The sequence below is a fragment of the Acomys minous genome (genome assembly GCF_964271855.1).
Source record: "Acomys minous genome assembly, chromosome: 19".
In the NCBI taxonomy this organism is placed as follows: Eukaryota; Metazoa; Chordata; class Mammalia; order Rodentia; family Muridae; genus Acomys; species Acomys minous.
The window spans coordinates 31,342,598-31,363,426 of NC_140499.1; the positions used below are offsets into that span (position 1 = coordinate 31,342,598).

Here is a 20,829-nt window from a genome sequence, read left to right on the forward strand (position 1 = left end):
GACCATTTTTAGATTCACTACCTTGGGGTGATCCAGCTCCTCCTCTTTAAGATTCCAGAAGACCCACTAAACAGCAAATCAAAAATTCACCAAAAGCAACAGCAAGTGCAGCAGCTGGAAACTGGATCCTCAAAGCATTTTCTGGCACATTTCTCCCTACGAGTGTCTTGAAGAAAAGCAATGAACAGCCACGCTGATGTGAACGGATGCAAAAGCCAAAAGCCAAGCCTCTGTTTGGGAGCTTATATTTATCTTCTCTCAGAGTCCATACCAGGACTCTGCAACTGGCAAACACTGTGCCCCCTCATGCAGAGAAACATCTTAGACAAGCATCACACACCCTTATACAAGTCCGTTTCACGTCCCACACTTGGGATCAAAACAAAAACATGTTTATATCTACTACAGTGTGACCTATCAAAAATTTAAATCTGCATCAAATAAGACTATGTGAGACAAGGTGAGTATGTTCTTTTGTAATACTGAAAAATCGGTGTAGGGAAAAGCTTCCTGGTTCATATTTCTGAGATATTCATCATAGGTTATCACACATAGAACTAGAAAATTAAAATGATTAGTTTTAGCTTATCCAAATTTATTTTTCTTTTATTCCCCAAGTGTTTTCTTAGTATTATGATGTGAACAAGCTTTTGTTGTTGTTGTTCATTTTGTTTTTGTTTTCTAAGACAAAGTTTCTCTGTGTAGCCCTTACTGTCCTAAAACTCACTCTAGACCAGCCTGGCCTCAAACTCAGAGATCTGCCTGCCTCTGCCCCCAGTTCTAGGATTAAAGACATGCATCACCATGCCCAGCTATATGAATAAGATTTTTAATAGCAAAATACAGTTTTCTATTTTCTGAAGTAGGTACTCAAGAGTGTTAAGGATATTTATTGTAGTGGCTTGAACTCCCCACAGACTGAGGGATTTGAAGACTTTGTTTCGAGTTTTTTTTGCAAGTTTGAAGAGGCTTAAGGTAGTACAGCCTTGCTAGAGAAAGTATATATATATATATATATATATATATATATATATATATATATATATATATATATATATATATATATATATATATATATGCACACATACACATATATGTGTATGTATAGATATACCTGCATGTATGTGTATATATACATACACATATGAATTTGTGTGTGTGTGTGTCTGTGTGTGTGTGTGTGTGTGTGTGTGTTCTGTCAGCTTTGTTCCTTTAGAGAACCCTGAATAATATAGACCCTGTCCATCAAAGCTCCTTGACTATGGTAAATAAACAAAATATTGGATTCTTAATCACTTAGACATATGAAGAACTAATAGATTTTTTTTCTCTATAATAAATTAGAAAATAAATATGCCAGGCATTGCAGGTCTTTGGTCTCTATTGTCACTACTCTGCTCTGCTGGTCTCTGGTACAACTACTCAAACTACTCATTATGGGAAAAAAGAAGCCACAAATAACACAAGTCTAAAAGACAGGGACACATTCCAATACAATTGACTTACACAAACAGGCAACTTGTTCAACAGCCCCTATAGCACACCACCTCTCAGCTGACATCCTCTACACACAACTTTTTGCAATTTTATCATGAGAGCTTTGTTCTATGGCTTAAAATATTACTCATTTCAAAAAAATGCTGCAATGTATTAACTAAGTAGCTATCGTACATGATTATTAAAGAAATTGCATAAATAACAGTGACCAAAATAATAACTGCTGTGATTTTGATGAGATTATCATTTCTAAAGGCTAGTTATTAGTGAATTTCATTAAATTCTATCTAAGCTAGCTATTATAACTTTATAAATTTTGCCTAGCAAGTACAAAGTGATTAAATAAAAATTCCCTAGTGCTCAACGCTGGCATGCAAAACTGTTTAATTGTTTCAGAGAAAATACCACAGTCATCAACACAACAAATTGGACAAATTGAGTGTCTTAGTCAGTGCTCTATTGCTGTGAAGAGACCCCATGACTACAGCAACTCTTATAAAGGAAAACATTTGATATAGCTTGCCTCACAGTATTAGAGGTTTAGTCTGTTGTAGTCATGGCGGGGAGCAAGGTGGAATGTGAGTAGACCTGGTACTGGAGAGGCAGCTGAGAGTTCTACACCTGGCTTCACAGGCAGACACACTGAGCCTGTGTTGAGCTTTTGAAAGCCCAAAGCCTATCCCTAGTGACACACTTTCTCTATCAAGGCCATATCTAGTCTAAACAAGCCACTTCATCCCTCTCAAGGAGCACCACTTTCTAGTGATCAAGTATTCAAATATATGATCCTATGGGCGCCATTCTTACTCAAGTCACCTACACTGGGAGTATTAAGGTTCTCCAGAATAACAGTATGGACAAAATGAACATGTGTGAGTGTATCCATGTATGTATGTTTGCATGTATGTTTGTATGCATAGAGAAAGGGGGTTTCTTAGAATGTCTTCTGGTCTGTGGTCTAGCTAGTGCAGCAATGGATGCCTATGGATAGAAGGTGCAAGAATCCAGTAGCTGTTCTGTTCACAAGGTCGGATGTCTCATCTGGTTTTCAGTGTGCTGGAATCCTGTAGCAGTAGGCTCCAGTGCTAGTAAAGGAACTGACCTGCTGGCAAGGTGAGAGCAAGCAGGCAAAAAGCAAAAGCTTCCTTCTTCCATGTCCTCATAGAGGCTTCCAGCAGAAGGTGTGGGCCAGAATAGATCTGGATTTAAAGTGTGTCTCCCTGCCTCAAAAACCTCTGCCATGATGGACTCTTAATCCCTCTGAAACCGTACAGCCAAATAAACTCTTTGCTCTGTATATTGCCTTGCTTGTGGTATTTCATGACAGCAATATAAAACTAACCAATTCAAGGACCATACTCCATGGCCAAACTCTCCTGACTGATAGCTGACATGGCTGTCTCCAGCAACCTCTCTCTCCATCACTTGATGTCTCATCCTCTCCTATTTCCTTCGTAAGATGGTCTGGGCTACATTCTGAGAAAACAAATCTCAAGGCCACAAAGTCTTTGAGTTCTAGAAGTTCCACGTTAGGAAGAACATTTCAGGTACATTTTGTGGGTCAAAGACTCAGGCGGTAAAGAGGCTCCAGCTCTTAGAGGCGGGTGCTACAGAATGATGGTGGTGTGGTTTTCAATCTGCCATGTTAGTGGAGTTGTAGTCTTCATTAACACAATCCCACTTTGCGGTTGTTAAATATCAAATTAAGATATTTTAATTGGGAGATGCTGGTTAGCAGGACTAGATGAGGCCTCTCTGACGGCCCCTTAAGAGCTTACATTTCTGAGTAGGGTGTGCATGAGTAGATGGTCTAATAAGGGTCTTTAAGAATGAAGTTTTTTGTCTCCTCACCACTTCCTGTTTTATTTCATAGATTTTAAAGAGAGGACCTTATATGGGCTCTGGCTATGCGACAAGCAGGACTGTCAGTGCTGTAAATGCTTTTCACTCCTTTAAAATAATAAGTGGAAGTCCATGAAGGAGGGGTCTATTTTTCTACAAGTAGACAACCTTCTTAACAAAGAGTAGATGAATACATTTTTCAGGCATCAAGGGTCATAATACCTGGCTATAGCTGATTTAGACAAAGACAGGCAAGGAACAAGACCACAGTATTCTTTTTGGATGGGAAAAGGGACAGGAAGTTAAGGGTTTGGTTCAAGGACACAGACCTACCTAACAGGAAAACTGGTGCCTTAAGACAAAACCCCACCTCACCAGTATTTATGCCACGTCCAGTTTACTGTCTGAGTGAGGGTTGTCAAGTCCTTTCTTATAAAAACAAGATAAAATTTCAGACTTTTCAGGTCACATGGGCTCTTGCAGCTCTATGCAGTGCAGCTTTGCCACTGTCACACAAAAGCAGGTGTGGACAATGCAATTAAAATGGACCAATAAAAAGTACAAAACCAGACAAATTCCAGAGAGAAAGGGCATCTGGAGTCTTACCTGTACTTCCCTAGTTTCTGCCCCGTGAGCCTTCTGTCTTTGCTGCTTTTAGTAGGTATTCTTTTGCTGGAAATGAGCTATAATTGAGAATGTAAGAGCTTTTCTGTATTTTCTGACATTATTGAAACTGAAGTTATGAAGGCCACAAAACATAGAGTTTTTATCAAGCATACATTAATGGGAAAGTTAAGAGTGTAATTAACGACTTCACTCTTGAAGACACATGTAATGACACTTCCCTGTTCTGCCGCACATCTGCTCTTAGTCTAGTGTTAGGAACAGCACCCATGTGAATACCTCCCAAACACACATGCAGGGTGCAAACCACTGGGATGGCTGAGAACCAGAGATAGTGTAACAGGATAATTGAGTCCTTCAAAACAATCTTCAGAAAATCCTACCATGGCAGCAAAATGGACTGAACCCCTGTTGCCCTAGTGTCTGAGTATCTCTCCCAAACGAGAAGCTACCTCCTGGGAAAAGACTTACATGTAGTCCTTGGCTGGTGCCATAGTTTGAGCAGGACCCCTGGGCCCAGATCTGCCTGTCATAATGTTCTTCTTGTAGGTTTCTAGGACCCTCTGGATCCTTTTATTTCCCCATTCTCCCATGCTTCTCTCACCTAGAGTCCCAATAGGATGTCCTCCCCTCTGTCCCACCTTCCTGATAAGTGAAGACTTTCATGGGACATGCCCCTTGGACTAGTGTCTGGATATAAGTGAGTGTATACCATTTGACTCTTCCTGCTTCTGGGTTAACTCACTCATTATGATCATTTCTAGTTCAATCCATTTGTCCACAAATTTTGGGAATTCCTTGTTTTTAATAGCTGAGTAGTATTTCATAGTGTAAATGTACCACAGTTTCTTTATTCAATCTTCTACTGAGGGACACTTAGGCTGTTTCCACATTCTAGCTATTATGAATAAGGCCGCTATGAACATAGTAGAGCATATGTCCCTGTTGTGTGGTGGAGCATCTTCTGGGTATATTCCAAGGAGTAGAACAGCTGGGTCTTGAGGAAGCCCTATTCCCAATTTTCTGAGATAGCACCGGATAGATTTCCAAAGTGGCTGTACTCGTTTGCATTCCCACCAGCAATGAAGGAGTGTTCTTCTTTCTCCACATCCTCGACAGCATGTAGTGTCACTTGAATTTTTGATCTTAGCCATACTGATAGGTATAGGATTGAATCTCAGAGTCGTTTTGATTTGCATTTCTGATGACTAAAGATGTTGAGCATTTCTTTAAGTGTTTCTCAGCCATTTGATATTCCTCTGCCGAGAATTCTGTGTTTAGTTCTGAGCCCCATTTCTCAATTAGATTATTTGGTTTGGTGGTGTTTAATTACTTGAGTTCTTTATATAGTTTGGATATTAGACCTTTGTCAGATGTAGGGTTGGTGAAGATCTTTTCCCAGTCTGTAGGCTGTTGCTTTGTTCTGTTGACAGTGTCTCCTGCCTTACAGAAGCTTCTCAGCCTCATGAGGTCCCATTTATTAATTGTTGACCTTAAGGCCTGGGCTTTGGACAGGACATTCTCCACAGTTGAGTGGAGAGTGGGGACTGACTTTCACATGAACTCTGGTGCCCCATATTTGACCACGTCCCCTGGATGGGGAAGCCTGGTGGCACTCAGAGGAAGGATAGCAGGCTACCAAGAAAAAACTTGATACCCTATGAGCACATACAGGGGGAGGAGGTCCCCCTCATTCACAGTGATAGGGAAGGGGAGTAGGGGGAAAGTGGGAGGGAGGGAGGAATGGGAGGATACAAGGCATGGGATAACTATTGAGATGTAATGTGAATGAATTAATAAAATTAATAAAAAAAATAAAGCTAGGGGGAAAAAGACTATCTCACAACTCTAATACCTTATTACATAACTGAAGCAATGAACACCTAGTTTCTGTCTTTTATTTCAGCCTTTCTACAATCTAAACATTGATACAGAGAAGAAGGCAGGGAGAAACTGAGAACTTTTTTCTTTTATGTTCTGGAACAAAGTATAAATACACTCATTCCTTTTAACAACTCCTGTCTCCTCAGTTTTGTTTTGTTTTTGTTTTTTTGACAAGCAGAATACAACCATGTATTCTCAGTTAAGTAGTGAGAAACTCCTGTGATTCGGGTAACTTTAGTCCCCTCTGCTTTGGTAAGAGGATATCAAAATTATCACTGTTTCATTTGACCTTCAGAGAACAACGATTTCTCCAATCACATAGAAAACTTGCCTTCTAGGTCCTTATTAGACTAGGGTTCACACTTTCAACTGAGCCATTTTTCCTCTGTGAGACATTGAAGGAAATCCACAAACTCTCTGGACTCATTTGCTTTTCTGCAGACAGGAAGGGGGAAAAAAGCAAAAGCAATCACTACAAAGAATTATTTTGAAATTTAACAGAGCTAATGTACATGTAAAGGATGAAAAATGAATGACAGGTGGCAGCTCATATGACCACTCACCTCCTGGCCTTCCTGGCCCATCTTCTGCCCCCTCCACATTCTGAGGAGGATCCTGTTTCTCATGCTCATTATCAAAGTGACATAGAACCACTAAGAAGAAAAGGCTAGAAGAAGTGCATGTGCTGTGGAACAAGGGAGAGAAAGAAAATGGGGCATAAAAGGGTGGCTGGAAAACTGTTCCTTCTATAAAATATCTGAGAGACACAAGTATGGACTGGGTCACCACAGTATAACAACTTATACCCACATCCTAGTTGGCAAAGTAACAAAGAAGATTGACTCTGTTTCCTCTTATGGGTTGAGCCAGATCACCCCAAAATACCTGTGACCTTGTTTGTATTGTTTTCCAGATTCTCACTGAGTTCTCTTTAAGTTCTGTGTCCTTTTTTAATTTTTAGATTTATTTATTTTTATTCTGTAGGTGAGTGTTTTGCGTGTGTGTGTGTGTGTGTGTGTGTGTGTGTGTGTGTGTGTGTGTGTGTGTGTGCCACATGCATGCAGTGCTTGCAGAAGCCAGAAGAGGGCACCGGATCACTTAGAACTGGAGTCACAACTCAGGTGTGAACCATTCTGTGGATGCTAGGAACCTAACCTCATCCTCTGCAAAGCAGAGTTCTCTTAATTCTTCAGCCAGCTCTCCAACCAGAGCTCCGATTTTAGCTTACATTAGAGAGATAGTCTTTTTTAGAAAAGGATTTTTTTTTTAATTTGGAGGCAATTTTTCAGTGTAATGAAACATGAGAAACTTCATTCAGAACATAATGCCAAAAGGAAAAATTGTTTCCCTAAAAATATAATGCTCTGCCCATCACCATGTATTCTGAGAAATGTATAACTTTTGGTGGCTCAGATGAGAGCCAAATTTGTGGTCCAAATGTAATGATTTAAGCTCTGTGTTCTATCTGTATTTAAATTGGCTTCTTGCTTCCATGGTCAGACCATCAGGAAGTGGATAAAACAAGGATTTTGAAGTTGTTGGAAGAAGGCGCGGACCTGACAGCCTTCCTTTGTGTGGGAGTGGGACGAAGCATCAGTGGAAGAAGACTGAGGACAAGTGAAAACAAATAAAGCCAGCGAGTAAGAACAGAGCAGGCCGAAGGAGTTTAAAGAGCCAAGATCAAATGAAAATAGCTCCTTGTAAAATCCTAACTTAAAAGATCTAGTAACACAAATAAATATAGTATTTTTTGTTTTTAGAATTTAGAATTCCTTTCTGTAAAAACTCAATTCATGATCAGGTTGTTGTCAAATAATATCCTTTCAGTTTTTTTTCTCATAAACAGCTACAAGTTTTACATTTTACTTAGTAAAACACAATTCAGAAAATGCATATTAAAGTCTGAAGGTTCTTTCTCTCTGCCATACATTATAGTTTATATTCTTTTTAAAACTTATTATTATTATTATTATTACTTATTCACATTACAGCCCAATTGTAATCTCCTCGCTCTTATCTTCCTGTTCCCACCCTCCTTTCAGTTTTAAAGCACCAAGTAATTGAACTTTGGTACCACCAAGAAGAAACTAAATGTGCTTAAGGATTACAACTGAGAGGTCTTCCCCGCTGGAGGCGAAATGGTTTACAACTGAGCAGTCTAGACCAGTGGTTCTCAACCTTCTGAATGAATGCCACAACTGTTACTACAATTCCTCATGTTGTGGTGATTCCCGTCCCACCCTAACCATATAATTATTTACATTGCTACTTTATAACTGTAATTTTGCTTCCTTCTTAATTTGCATTTCTTCCTCCCTCCCTTTTCTTCTTTTATTTTTTCCTTCCTTCCGTTCCTATTACACATCATTTCAACCACTCAATTTGGAGCCGATAAACTGGCTCAGCAGATAAAGGCATTTGTTACCAAGCGTGGTGACCTGAATTCAATCCTCAAAACCCACATGGTGGAAGGATATAAGTGTGACAGGACATAAGCGTGCCCACCTCTCTCCCACACTTCCTGCCATATACAACAGATAAATATTTTTTAAATTAAAGAACACAGTTATTTCCAAGTTTTCTGTCATTGCATACAAATTCTCGACCTGGGAGAAATTAAGTTTCCTAACTTTCTTTTCCTCCTTCCACTTTAACTTTCTGGCAATGTTGTACAAGACAAGAGTAAGTAACTATTTTGTTGTTGTTGTTGTTACTTTGTTCTTCTATCAAAGATTGTCAGCCTGACATGGGCCCATATTTCCTGAGTCTTCTTTCTTCTTTGCACAGATTATCCAGTGACATCAAACTGTGGAGTTGAACACCCACCAATGGAATGAGATACAGTCACCACAAATGTTAGGGATAGAAGACAGAGGCCTTTTTAGGGAGTGTGTTCATGTTGGGTTCTTGGCACCTTGTCTGATAATAAAATAAAATAAAATAAAATAATAAAAAATAGCCTTTAGGAATTTCTTTTGTTTTGTTCGTGTTCCTTTGTGCAGCACCAAGATAATTTTTTCCCTTATGAAGGTTCTTGACCATTTCTCATTCAGACTTTGGGTTATCATAACATCACGAACAATTAACAAATAGTTATTTCTAAATTAATATGCTTTTTCAATTATTATAAAACATATATAAAAGTTGGTTATGGGCCACAATCTCAGATGCTGGTGCTCTTCCGCTGTTTATCCTACTTCTGCAAATGCCATCCGACCCATGTCTATTGTCTGTGATGTCATTTCTAATAGCTTCAGACACCCTTGATGAGAAGTCCTTTCCTTCTTCAAATGAGATTGTCTACAAAACTGAAGCATTAACATCTTACCTTTCTATGTTAGTCGTTGAGTTAATTTCTCCCAGGACCTCCTTAGCTGTCTGGTGTGTAGCTATGTTACTGATTTTACACAGGACAAAGTACTGTGGTCTGCTCAGCTTTGTTTCAACTGCTAAGTTGCTGTCCTTCACCTTTTCTCCACCCACCTGCTGGATTAACAGGTTAGAACCTTTCCCCCACCCACATGAATGCCTCCCTTTTCTTCTTTCTTGTTGTGATACCTTTCCACCAAACATTGGTAAGGTGCTTAACTTAGTGGGTTATATTGCTCTCTTTTTTCAGGCATCACTGTAGTTTTCACTCGTTTTAAATTCTATAGATATGTGCACAGCCTGATGCTATTGTGTTATGTCCTATGCCGTGTCTTCCCAGAGTTAAGGCTTGTGTCAGCCCGTGCAGCCATTTCTCTGTGTAGTCATGCTTGGTTTTATTCTTGATCGCTTCTTATGATGATCCCTGCACACTGCATTAAAAGAGATGAGCATATCATTTTTAACTGAGTTTTCCGCCCTCTAACAGGCTCTGCCTGCTGCTTAAGGCTTAGAAACTAAGTGGTAATGACCTATACAATAAAATAATTCACGTCCACGGTTCTCTCTGAGTAAAATTTCTTAGTACATTAGTACATTTCTAAAGCTCGAGATAGTAACCATCCCTTGTCTGAATGCTTGAGGTTGCAGGAAAAAATATTTCTAAATAAGTTGGGGTTTAGATATTAATGTCAGCTTTAGGGCCACTTTAAATCTCGGCTATCTATCTTGTGAACTAGAAAGCTAGAAACCTCATTTTATAACTGACTCCCTCACCCCAAAGACTATAGAAAATGGTTGGGGTAACTAAACTATTGAGCCCACTCACAAGGTTACAGTGGGCCATTGCCATGTTCTAATTGATTTGTTACATTTCATTCTGTCCTTTATAAAAAATAAATTTTTTAAAAATGTAAAAATAACCTCAGGTTTCCTTTCCCTTCAAATATCAAGAACAGTGGCCCCTGAGCCTGGGATCACTATGCTGTTAAATTGAACTGAAGTTCTGTTTTCAAGTGACCTTTCCTTGTCTTGTATAACTTAAATGTGCTTATCTACCATGATAAAGAAAACATTTCCCAGAAAATAGATTAGAGTTTCTACCTTTCGTTGACAACAATTTCCTGCAGTTTTTAGACAATAGAAATTGAGAGAGCTTTTCTGCCATCCCTACTTCAGGGTTTTCCCCTTGGGGCGATGGGTTCTAGGAAGGCAGAGACTGCTTTTCACAGTCTCTAATATCTGGTCTTAAGCGTCATCGGCTGGATTCAAGTAGTTTTTAATTCATTCATCGTAGATTTGTTGAGTGTCACCTGTGTAATGAATGCCACATGGGTCTCATCAAGGCAAAGGGAGACATCCCTCCTCCAGCTATTAGAAAGAACACTCAAGATGAGCAAGTGATGAGGTTAAATGCACATGAAATAGCTATCCGTACCACTAAGGAAAAGGGGAATCATAATCATTCTGAAATTACTGAGCTATGTTCCAAAGGAAGTGTCACAGGTATGATGGGCTAATCTTGGTGTCAACTTGACACACCTGGAAAGAAGGACCTTCAATAGGAGCAATGTCTTTGTACATTGGCTGGCGGGCATAGGTGTGGGGAATTGTCTTGACTGCTGAACGATTTAAGGAGGTGCATTCCACTGTGGGTGGTGGATGGACCTGGGTTGTGTAAGAAAGGTAATCTGACTGTGAGGCTAGGAGCAGCACTCTGCTGTGGTTCCTGCTTCAGTTCCTAGCTTGCATCCTGCCCTGGATGCCCTGGATGATGGACTGTAAGCTACAAGGTAAAATCAGCCCTTTCCGTAATCATGAAAAGCTAACTAGAACAACGGGAAAATGTGAACAGCAGGCACAGGCTGGGGCTGGAGCCTGCCCAAGTCTTAGAAGAACAGCAAGGAGGTCAAGGTCAGAAACCGAAACTATAGGACTTAGGTCTCCCGTGACTGGCAGTTCCTTGAAATCTAAGAGGGAGAAAAAAAGATGTAAGATAACGATTGCTCAGTTTCTTCAAGCTTTCTTGACCCTTCCTGTATTTGAGGTCTCTGAACTGTCTTGAGGGCTCTTTGGCCCATACCTGGCATTAGACACTTTCTCCACGATTCCTGAAGCTTGAGGCAGTTTATTTATTCTAAGAGCAGTCACTATTTATCCAATCTGTTTCTTCTAAGTGTACTGTCCCTAATGAAACACGGTGGGCATCTATTTTGGTTTTTCTTACTCCTGGCTGTGTTCTTAATTGCTTAACGATGGCATCTCATTGACAGCTGCAAAGCTGCTGAACTCTCGCCAGGCTCACTAAAATAAAACCTGGCTGGCATCTGAGGGGATCTTTCCTGGCCTTCTGGAATCTTCATTTCTCACTCTATGCTCATCTGTGCCCTACTTTCAGGACCTAACTCCTATGGGAAGATGCTGAATTACAGGAATTCCTATTGAATAGTTTTCACTTCTGAGGATGCCTTAGGACCACAAAGTGAAGACACAGATTCAGCCCTCAAACCAGGGCCTCACAGGGAAGGTAGAGAAGAGGCGGTGGTGCGCCTGTGCCTGCATGAGCTTTGTCCACCAAGCAGAAGAGGGAAGAGAAAGCCATAGTAAACTCCTGCATCTTTAGCGGAGTCTGTTCTTAGACCTAACCATTACTGCAATGTGTGTGTAAGGGAGGGGGCAGGGAGAGTCACTGCTTTCAAATTTGATTTTGGAAGAAAAAGCTAAAAAAAAAAAAGTATCTCAGTAAGGATGGCTTTTATAAAAAAGACTAAAGATAGCAAGTGCTAGTGAGATGTAAAGAGAAAGGATGTTTGTACAATGTTAGTGGGAATATAAATTAGTATAGCCAGATGGCAAGCAATAGAAATGAAGAGTCCTCAAAAAATTAAAACTATAACTACCACTGATCCAGTGTTCTCACTTTTGGACATATATATCAAAGAAATAACATCACATAGCAAAGACAGATGCACATCTGTGTTCATTTGAGAACCATTCACAACAGAGAAGACGTAGAACATGTGTGTCCTTCAACAGATGACTGAGTAAAGAAACTATGGTACAACACCAAATACTTTGCTGCCATTGAAAAGGAGTGATGTCCCGTCATTTGTGACACCATGGAGAAAACTGGCAATCATTGCAGTAAGTGAAATAAGCCAAGCTCAAAAAGTGAAGTACCAGCTGTCATTTGCAGTATCATGGAAGTTGAGAAAATGGTGGTTGCCAGATGAGAACGGCTGAAGGCAAGGACGAGGAGAAGTTACCTATTAGCACTTAGTGATTGATACGGTGCATGTGTGGAAGTCAGAGGACGACTTGCAGGAGTCGGTTCTCATTCCATTATGTAGGTTCCATGCCATCAAGTTCCCAAAGTCTTATTGTTTCTTCAAAACACTGCTCTGTTGCCAAATCTAACCTCTGTAGACCCCTGGGTAGTGTATGAGAAGAAGTTGCTTCTTCATCAACCACCTAGCCACCATAGTAAGACAGGGCTTGCAATTTCAGTGGCCCAACTGGTGCATGAGTGGCTGAAGTAGGTTGGTCTCTATATTCCACCTGGCTGATGTCTGGAGTCCTGACCTAGTTTGACCCTGGCTCTGGGTTTAATTCCTGCCAGTTCTTTGGAGTGTTGCATTCAATGGTCAATAGCCTATAAAAGCCCTGGGGAGCCTCTTGAATTGAGTAATCATATAACAGAAACCCGATATGATGAGCACTGTCAGGTCTGCTCACTCCTCAAGCTCAATGTTCCTCTTCGAAAGTCACTTATTTACGATAGTTGACTAGGCTAGACAAGCCAACTAGGACGGCAGTTATCTCTCTCCCTAATGCTGTGGTTCTCAACCTGTGTGTCATAACCCCTTTCTGGGGGGTGGGGGTGGGGTGTCAAATAACTTTGTTCACCTAAGATCATGGAAAACACAGATATTTACATTTTGATTCAAAACAGTAGCAAAATCACAGCTATGAAGTAGCAACAAAAATAATTTTATGATTGGGGCCACCACAACATTAGGTACTGTCTTAAAGGGTCACAGCATTAGGAAGGTTGAGACCCACTGCCCCAGGAGATTGTACACTTGAAGGAACCCTCCAAATCTCTCAGGCTCAGCTTGACTCCAAGCTGGGAGCGATCTTGGGCCTCTACTCACTTGACCATCTCATCAAGGTCCTTCATGCTCCAAAGGCAGCCAAGGACTTTGCAGATTCTGTTGCTCAGCAAACTAGAAATGGTACGATAGATCCTTACTTAATGGCCTACAGCTGCAAAACTAAAAATGATGGTTTACAATGTTTCCCCCTGTGGACATGCGGTCAGAATAAATCTTCCACTCATTCAGATGACCTCTTTTCCCTCTATACGGCCTCTCTTGAAGTCGGCTTTGGCAGCTAAGGAGGGGATTGCTCTGTGCTGGCTTTCTTTGCCTCCTCCAGCATGTCTGTACGTGTGTCTATATATGTTCATATATACTCTGCCTTTTCTCTCTCAGTCTCTGAGAGTCTAAATAACAAATGCGACTCTCTTCTTCTCTTGCATAGCCACCATTGTGTGGTTTAGATGCTCGTGTGATTGTTCTCTCAGCCTCTGTTGCACATCCTTTCTTTTGCTCAACCTCTGCTGGAGTGACAGTTCTAAAAGGGTCAGGCTACTTTCTTGTTTATAATCGTCTAGGTCCTGCCACTTTCAGGAGGAAGTTCAATTGTCCCACTTAGCTCACAGGGCGGGCCCATCAAAGTTCACTATAGAAAGAGAGTCATGATACTTAGCCGTTCTGTGCCTTAGTTTCCATCCCTTGTAAAGTAGATACACACAATATATCCATTTTGTATAGATGTTTTATAGATATCACATAAATATATGATTGCTGCGAGTATTGGATGGCATTGGGAATATAACACACTCAAGCAGTGCCTAGCAGTGTTCCAGTTTACACAGACTGTCTCAGACATAGGTAACACCAAGCTATCATAATTAGCATCTTTTTCATCTCATCTTTCTTCCTGCCTCCTGCCTTTGGCTATACTGTCTTCTTGTCATTTCAGAATACAGCCTATGATGTGATTCTTTTGGGCTTACTTGTGGGTTGCTTTCTCTGCTTTCTATGCCTTGTGTCTTTCCTTCCACTAGCCAATGCTTTGTTTCAAAGGCTCTGTCCATATGTCATCTGGTTGCACCTTTCTGCTCCAACCTGTGCCCTTTGCCTTCATAGATCCTATTGATATCTCATTCACTACGCTGATAGGAAGGATTTATCAGAAGTCTGCTTCCTGCACAAAAGTGGGTCCCTGAGAGACAGGAGACAGCCACAGACCCTCCTTTCCCAGAGAATGCACTGATCTTGTTGAACTAGGGGTTTATTTTTTATTTAATTAATTTATTCAGATTACAACTCAATTGTTATCCCATCACTTGTATCCACCTGTTCCTCCCTCCCTCCAGCTTTCACCCTATTCCCCTCCCCTAGGTCTAAGACCGAGGGGGACCTCCTCCCCCACTATATGGTCATAGGGTATCAAGTCTCATCTTGGTAGCCTGTTTATTCTTTCTTTGAGTGCCATCAGGCCTCCCCACCAAGGGGAGGTCGTCAAATATGGGGCACCAGAGTTCTGGAAACAGCCTATATGTCCTTCAGTTGAAGAATGGATGAAGAAACTATGATACATTTATACTATGGAATACTATTCAGTTATCAAAAGGAAGGAAATCCCAAAATCTGTGGACAAATGGAGGGAAATAGAAATGATCATACTGAATCAGTTAACCCAGAAGCAGAAACACTCACATGGCATATACTCACTTATAACTGGGCACTAGCCCAAAAGTCATGTCCCATGAAAGTCTTCACTTACCAGGAGATTGGGATAGAGGTGAGGACATCCTACTTGGACTCTAGATAAGAGAAATAGAGGAGATGGGGAAATAGAAACCTATAAGAACATCGTGACAGGTAGATGGGGCCCAAGGGGTTCTGCTCAAACTATTGCACTAACAAAGGACAATACAAGTAGTAAACATTGAACCCCTACTCTGATCTACCCAGTGGACAGGACATTCTCCACAGTTATGTGGAGCGCGGGGACTGACTCTGACATGAACTAGGGGTTTAGTATATGATTGTTGGAGAGAGTGTTTAGCAGTCAGCTCCTTCTGCTTTTCTTGCACTTTAAGAGAAGCCACATTCAATCCCCAGCAACTACATCTGGCCTGTAACTGGGATTTTTCATTATTGGTTTACTATCAGTGATGAACTAAACTGACCAATTGAAAGTTAATTACAGATCAATATATTTTTTAAAAGAATGTCACAGTTTTTCAAACCAAACACTTCTTACAACAATATGATGAAGTTTAATGATGGCATTTGTATTATACCATCATATATTTAACACACCTTTTATAAGGGTGTGTTAAAACACCATGAGAAAGACAACTTGAAAGAGTTTATTTGGGCTTATGGTGCCAGAGGGATAAGAGTCCATGATGTCAGAGGAGAGGCATGGTGGCTGGAGCAGGGGGCTGAGAGCTCACATATTGAACCACAAGTAGTAATCATAGAGAGTGAATGAAGTGGCACAAGCCTTTACACTCGCAAAGCCCACTCCCAGTTACATATCCTTTCAACAAGGCCATAGCTCCTCAGTCTTCTCAAACAGAGCCACTAACCGGAGACCAAGCTTCTAATTGTCTGAGACTATGAAGGACATTTCATGTAAACCACTACCACAGTATTTTATTTCCCCTTTGTAAAGTGTGTTCTCACATGTGCAAGTGCTTACATGCATGCTATGGGAGGTGGAGACACGCCTTTCATGGTGCATATGTGGAGGTCAGAGATCAACTATGTGAAGTTGGCTAGCCTCTACATTCACATGGGTTCCAGGGGTCAAACTCAGGCAAACACAGAAAGTATTTGCTCACTGAACCATCTCTTACAGGGTTAACATTTTAAAAAGAAGGGCAGTAATGGTAGTATGCTACAATGGGGTAGGACAGTCATTCTGTGTTGGAGTTCCTTAAAGTTCCCCAAATAACACTAAGAGACTACGTTAGTCAGTGTCCTCTAGAGCAACAGTTCTTAATCTGTGGGTTGCAACCCCTTTGGGAGTCAAATCATCCTTTTACAGAGGTTGTCTAACACTACTGAAAAACACAGATATTTACATTACAATTCATAACAAGAGCAAAATAACAGCTATGAAGTACCATCAAAAGTAATTTTATGATTGGGGTCACCACAACATAAGAAACTGTTTTAAAGGGTGGCCACATTAGGAAGGTTGGGAGCCACTGCTCTGGTGAACAGAACTGATAGGATATGTGTACATACATGTATACATACAAACATATTACATACCCACATACATAATATATACATATATTTATTCAATTAGCTAACATGGAAATAGTAACAACAGCTGTTTTATACCTGAGAGGTTGACAACCTCGTTGTTGTTTGGTCCTTGAGCCTAGGAGCTTCAGCAGTTCCAATCTGTCATCAAAAGACTGAGAGGGTTCCTGAAGAGCCATGGTCCTTAGTCAATCTTGGAGGTCTGGAAACACTGCTTTTAATATTACTGAAAGAACCACCAACACCATCATCATCACCATCACCACCACCACCATCACCATAATCATCATCACCACCATCACTATCATTATCACCACCACTACCATCACAATCACCATTATCATCATCACCATCACCACCATCACCATAATCATCACCACCAACATCACTATCATATTCTCACAACCACCACCAACATTAGCATTATCATCATCACCATCACCATAATCATCACCACCACCATCACTATTATTATCACCATCACCATCAGCAGCAGAATTAGCAGCAGCACCATCATCATCATCACCATTATCACCACCACCACCATCATCATCATCACCATCATCATCATCTCATGACCACCACTAGCACCATCATCATCACCACCATCATCATAACCACCACCAGCATCATCACTGCCACAATCACCACCACGATCATCATCATCATCATCATTAGCAGCAGCACCAGCAGCAGCAACAACAACAGGATAAGTCAACTTAGCACCAACCAAGCAAAGGTTGAGCCATCTTCCTCCTGCCATGTGCTTCTTTACCTGAGCTACTAGCAGAAGATCCCACACACATTTGAGGTAGATCTTCCAGCATCAATTAACAATCCTTCAGTTGAGGATCTCTACTCAGATGACTCTAATTTGTGTCAATTTGACATTAAAACCAACTATCACAGCACATGTCAAGTCTCATAGCTATAGACCTATTTATTACATGAGGTATTTCAACTAGGAAAACATCTAGAAATTTTCATAATTAAGCTGAGACACTGGAGTAAAATCAATAACAAAAATGCAACAAAGCTATAAAAAGAAATAAGATCTTGATGCATGCTATATGTGAAATGAAATATGACAGACAAAAAGCCATATATTAAATTAATTCACTTTTATGGAATGTCTACTATAGACAAATACATTCAGACAGAAGCATGCTGGGGCTGGGGAATGGAGAGTGATTTCCAATGAGTTTCTTTAGGGCCTGATAAAAATGTTCTAGAATTAGACAGTGGTTGCGGGAGTACAACCTTGTGAATATATAAAAAGTCACTGCACTGTACATCTTATATGGTTCATATTTATGATATGTTGAATTATGTCACAATAAAAATATGTAAGAAAAAAAAAACCAAAGTGATACACCAAAAATAATTACCAAGAATGGGGAAAAATAAGACATGCCATTTATCATTGCTATTATAGGACCCACAAATAAAATTACATTTTCAAAGTATGAAGGATTATATAGCCAGCCACTTAATGGCATCTATAAAGCATTTTTATATTTCTTTCCCTCTAGTTTCCCAGAAGTCATCTGCTGCATTGTCCCTCTCATTCACGGGCTCCAATGACTACAATTGTCAGTTAGCTGGCATTTTGCTTTTGTTTTAAACAAAATTAATTTCTTTTGGTTTTATTATATTCCCAATTTAGTTTATTCAATAGGACATGAAAATCTATGTTATTTTTAGCTAAATTCAAATGTTCCTTTGACCATTAATTTTACTTTTAAGAAAGACATTTATAACTATTTATGCTGATGCTAAGGATATGATATAGTTAACAGCATTTTATGTTTATTTGTATTTACCATATTCATATAACATCCTACCATTTATCACTATAAATGTCAGTTGGAAAGAGGTATAAATTGAGACATTCAGTAAATAAGAGAAAAATGTAGTGGCATCTTACTTTTAATCTCTTTCTCAAAGATAACACAGAGCTGACAAGTCTTGTGTAGATTTCTAGAATCCAGAAACCAATACAAGCCTCTATATATCAGCCAGCCTGAACAGCCATGACACAACAGCACAGATCACATGACTTAAACAAGAAACCCTTGCTTTTTGCCAATTCTAGAGTCTGGCATGGACTCAGAGTGGCAAGAACTTCCTGGCTTTCACACAGCTGCTTTGTCTATGAACTCAGAAAGCAACTAAAGCTCTGGTGTCCCTCTTGTCTTCCAAAGGCCATCAGCCCTATTGAATCAGGGCCCTGTCTCTCTGACACTATTTAATTTTGTCACCTCCTCATTTAGGTACACTGGGAGTAGGGCTTCCAACATTTTGAAATTTGAGGAGAAGATAGTTTATACAGTTTAATCTATAGCATTTTATTCCCAAGCCTCAAAATTCATTCCCTACTTCATGCAAAATATATAAATTTCAGCCCCAAAGCTCCGAAGATATCAACTCACACCAGTATCAACTCTTAAGTCTATAGCACAGAGAATCTAAATCAGACATTGGTAGGACTAGACATACAGTTTATCCTGAAGCAAAATTCCTTTCTAGATTTAAACCCACGGAACCAAACAAGGCATCATCTTTAAAAATATAACTGTGGACAGAGTAAGCCAGTCACTCACATTCTCAGAGGGAGAAGTTATATGAAAGAAAAGGATGCAAGATTGCAAGTGTATTAGTTGTTTTTCTCATTACTGTCACAAAAGACAGAAGCAACTCAAAGGAAACGGCTATTTAGGCTCATGGTCTAGAATGCTATAGTCTACCATGGCAGGGGAAGCAAAGCTGTCAGAGGGCTACAACTATAACAGCCTGAAGCAGGCCTGGGCTATATCTTACATTCAAAGGACTGTCCCGAATGACTCACTTCTGCTAGCCAAGGCCCATCTCCTTGAGGCTCCACAATCTCCAAAAACAGTAACACCAGGTGTTCAAACATATGAGCCTGGGGGCACACTGTGTATTCTGAACATAACACCAAAAGCTAGCAAGCAAAATGCAATTAGATCTTAAGGCTCAGGAATAATTCTTCTTGATTAAATTTTCTGCCTATCAGGATGGCAGTATGACCCTGTGGGCATCTCTGCCCCTGTGAAGGTGGCTCACCCCTGAGGCATTAGATGGAGACACTTACCTACTGCAGCCAAATAAAAAATCAAACAGGATTCAGTCTTGCCCTACAGGGTCCTGGTGGGAATGACCTTTAGTTGACCTTCAGGATTCTTTTTTTTTTTTTCCTGGAAGGATAAAGTAGGTTCACAATCAAACAGTTTTTATCATCTGACCGACAGTCCTCCTTAATGTTTTCTCAGTGTCCAGCTGATCATCCTGGCACAGCCTTGCCATTCTCTTTTGAATAGTCTTCCACTCTGAGCAGTATGGATAAGGATAAGGATTTCCCATGGCTTTAAGTTCTGATTCCTCACAACCTAATCATCATCCTTCTACATTTCACTACAGTTAAAAGGAGTAAGGCCACATCCTCAGCATTTTGATAAGGAAACATCCTAGGCAAATAAACATCTAATTTCACAACTTATTACTTCTACCTCCCACAATGCATTAGAACACAATACAGCCAAGTACTTTGTCTTATTATAGTAAGGACCACCATTATTCCAACTTCCACAAGCAGGCTTCTTGTTCTCACCTGACTTCTAGTACCTACATCTCGCCAACACCCTTCTCAGGGGAGGTAGGTTCTTTAAGCTTTACCCATTGTCGAAACAGCTATAGTGGATAGCAGTACCCCACTTTTCAGTACCAAATCTATGACGATAAAGGTTTTCCAAAGAAATAAAGCACACTTCATTTTTTATTTACACATGTGTTCACACACACACGTATATATATATATATATATATATATATATATATATATATATATATATATAGTGAGTATTATATTTGCATATATTTGTAGAGTTATTGAAAATATTTATAAGAAATTGGTTGAAATGGTTCCACGAAATCTCAACGTAGAGGTCACTGGCTCCAGAGATCCAAGAGGTCTGATGATATGGCTACAGTTATAGACGAACTCCTGGCCAAAGTGCTCATGTAAAACTAGTAGGTTCGAGACCCAAGAAGAACTGATATCCCAGCTGGCGTTCCAACAAATAGGCAGGAAGAATTTTCCCTGTGAAAGGGTGATCCATACTCATTGAGAACCCCAAGATGAGATCAATCACTCTAAGGGTGGCAATTTATACAGTGAATAAGGTAACAGCATTTACTTTCCAGGAATTTCCAGTTCATGTGGAGGAAATGAGACTTATATGTA

General features: G+C 40.1%; 1 long non-coding RNA gene across 1 annotated transcript; it reads right to left on the reverse strand.

Annotated features, from left to right (window-relative positions):
* Positions 1-29: 29 nt before the first annotated feature.
* On the reverse strand, positions 30-19,782 carry LOC311589958. Its single transcript, XR_014776705.1, has 7 exons — positions 19,681-19,782; positions 16,644-16,791; positions 15,067-15,106; positions 6,411-6,532; positions 6,179-6,282; positions 3,946-4,022; positions 30-166 (listed from the first exon to the last, which is right to left on the reverse strand). It is a non-coding gene; the product is annotated as an uncharacterized lncRNA (long non-coding RNA).
* Positions 19,783-20,829: the final 1,047 nt, after the last annotated feature.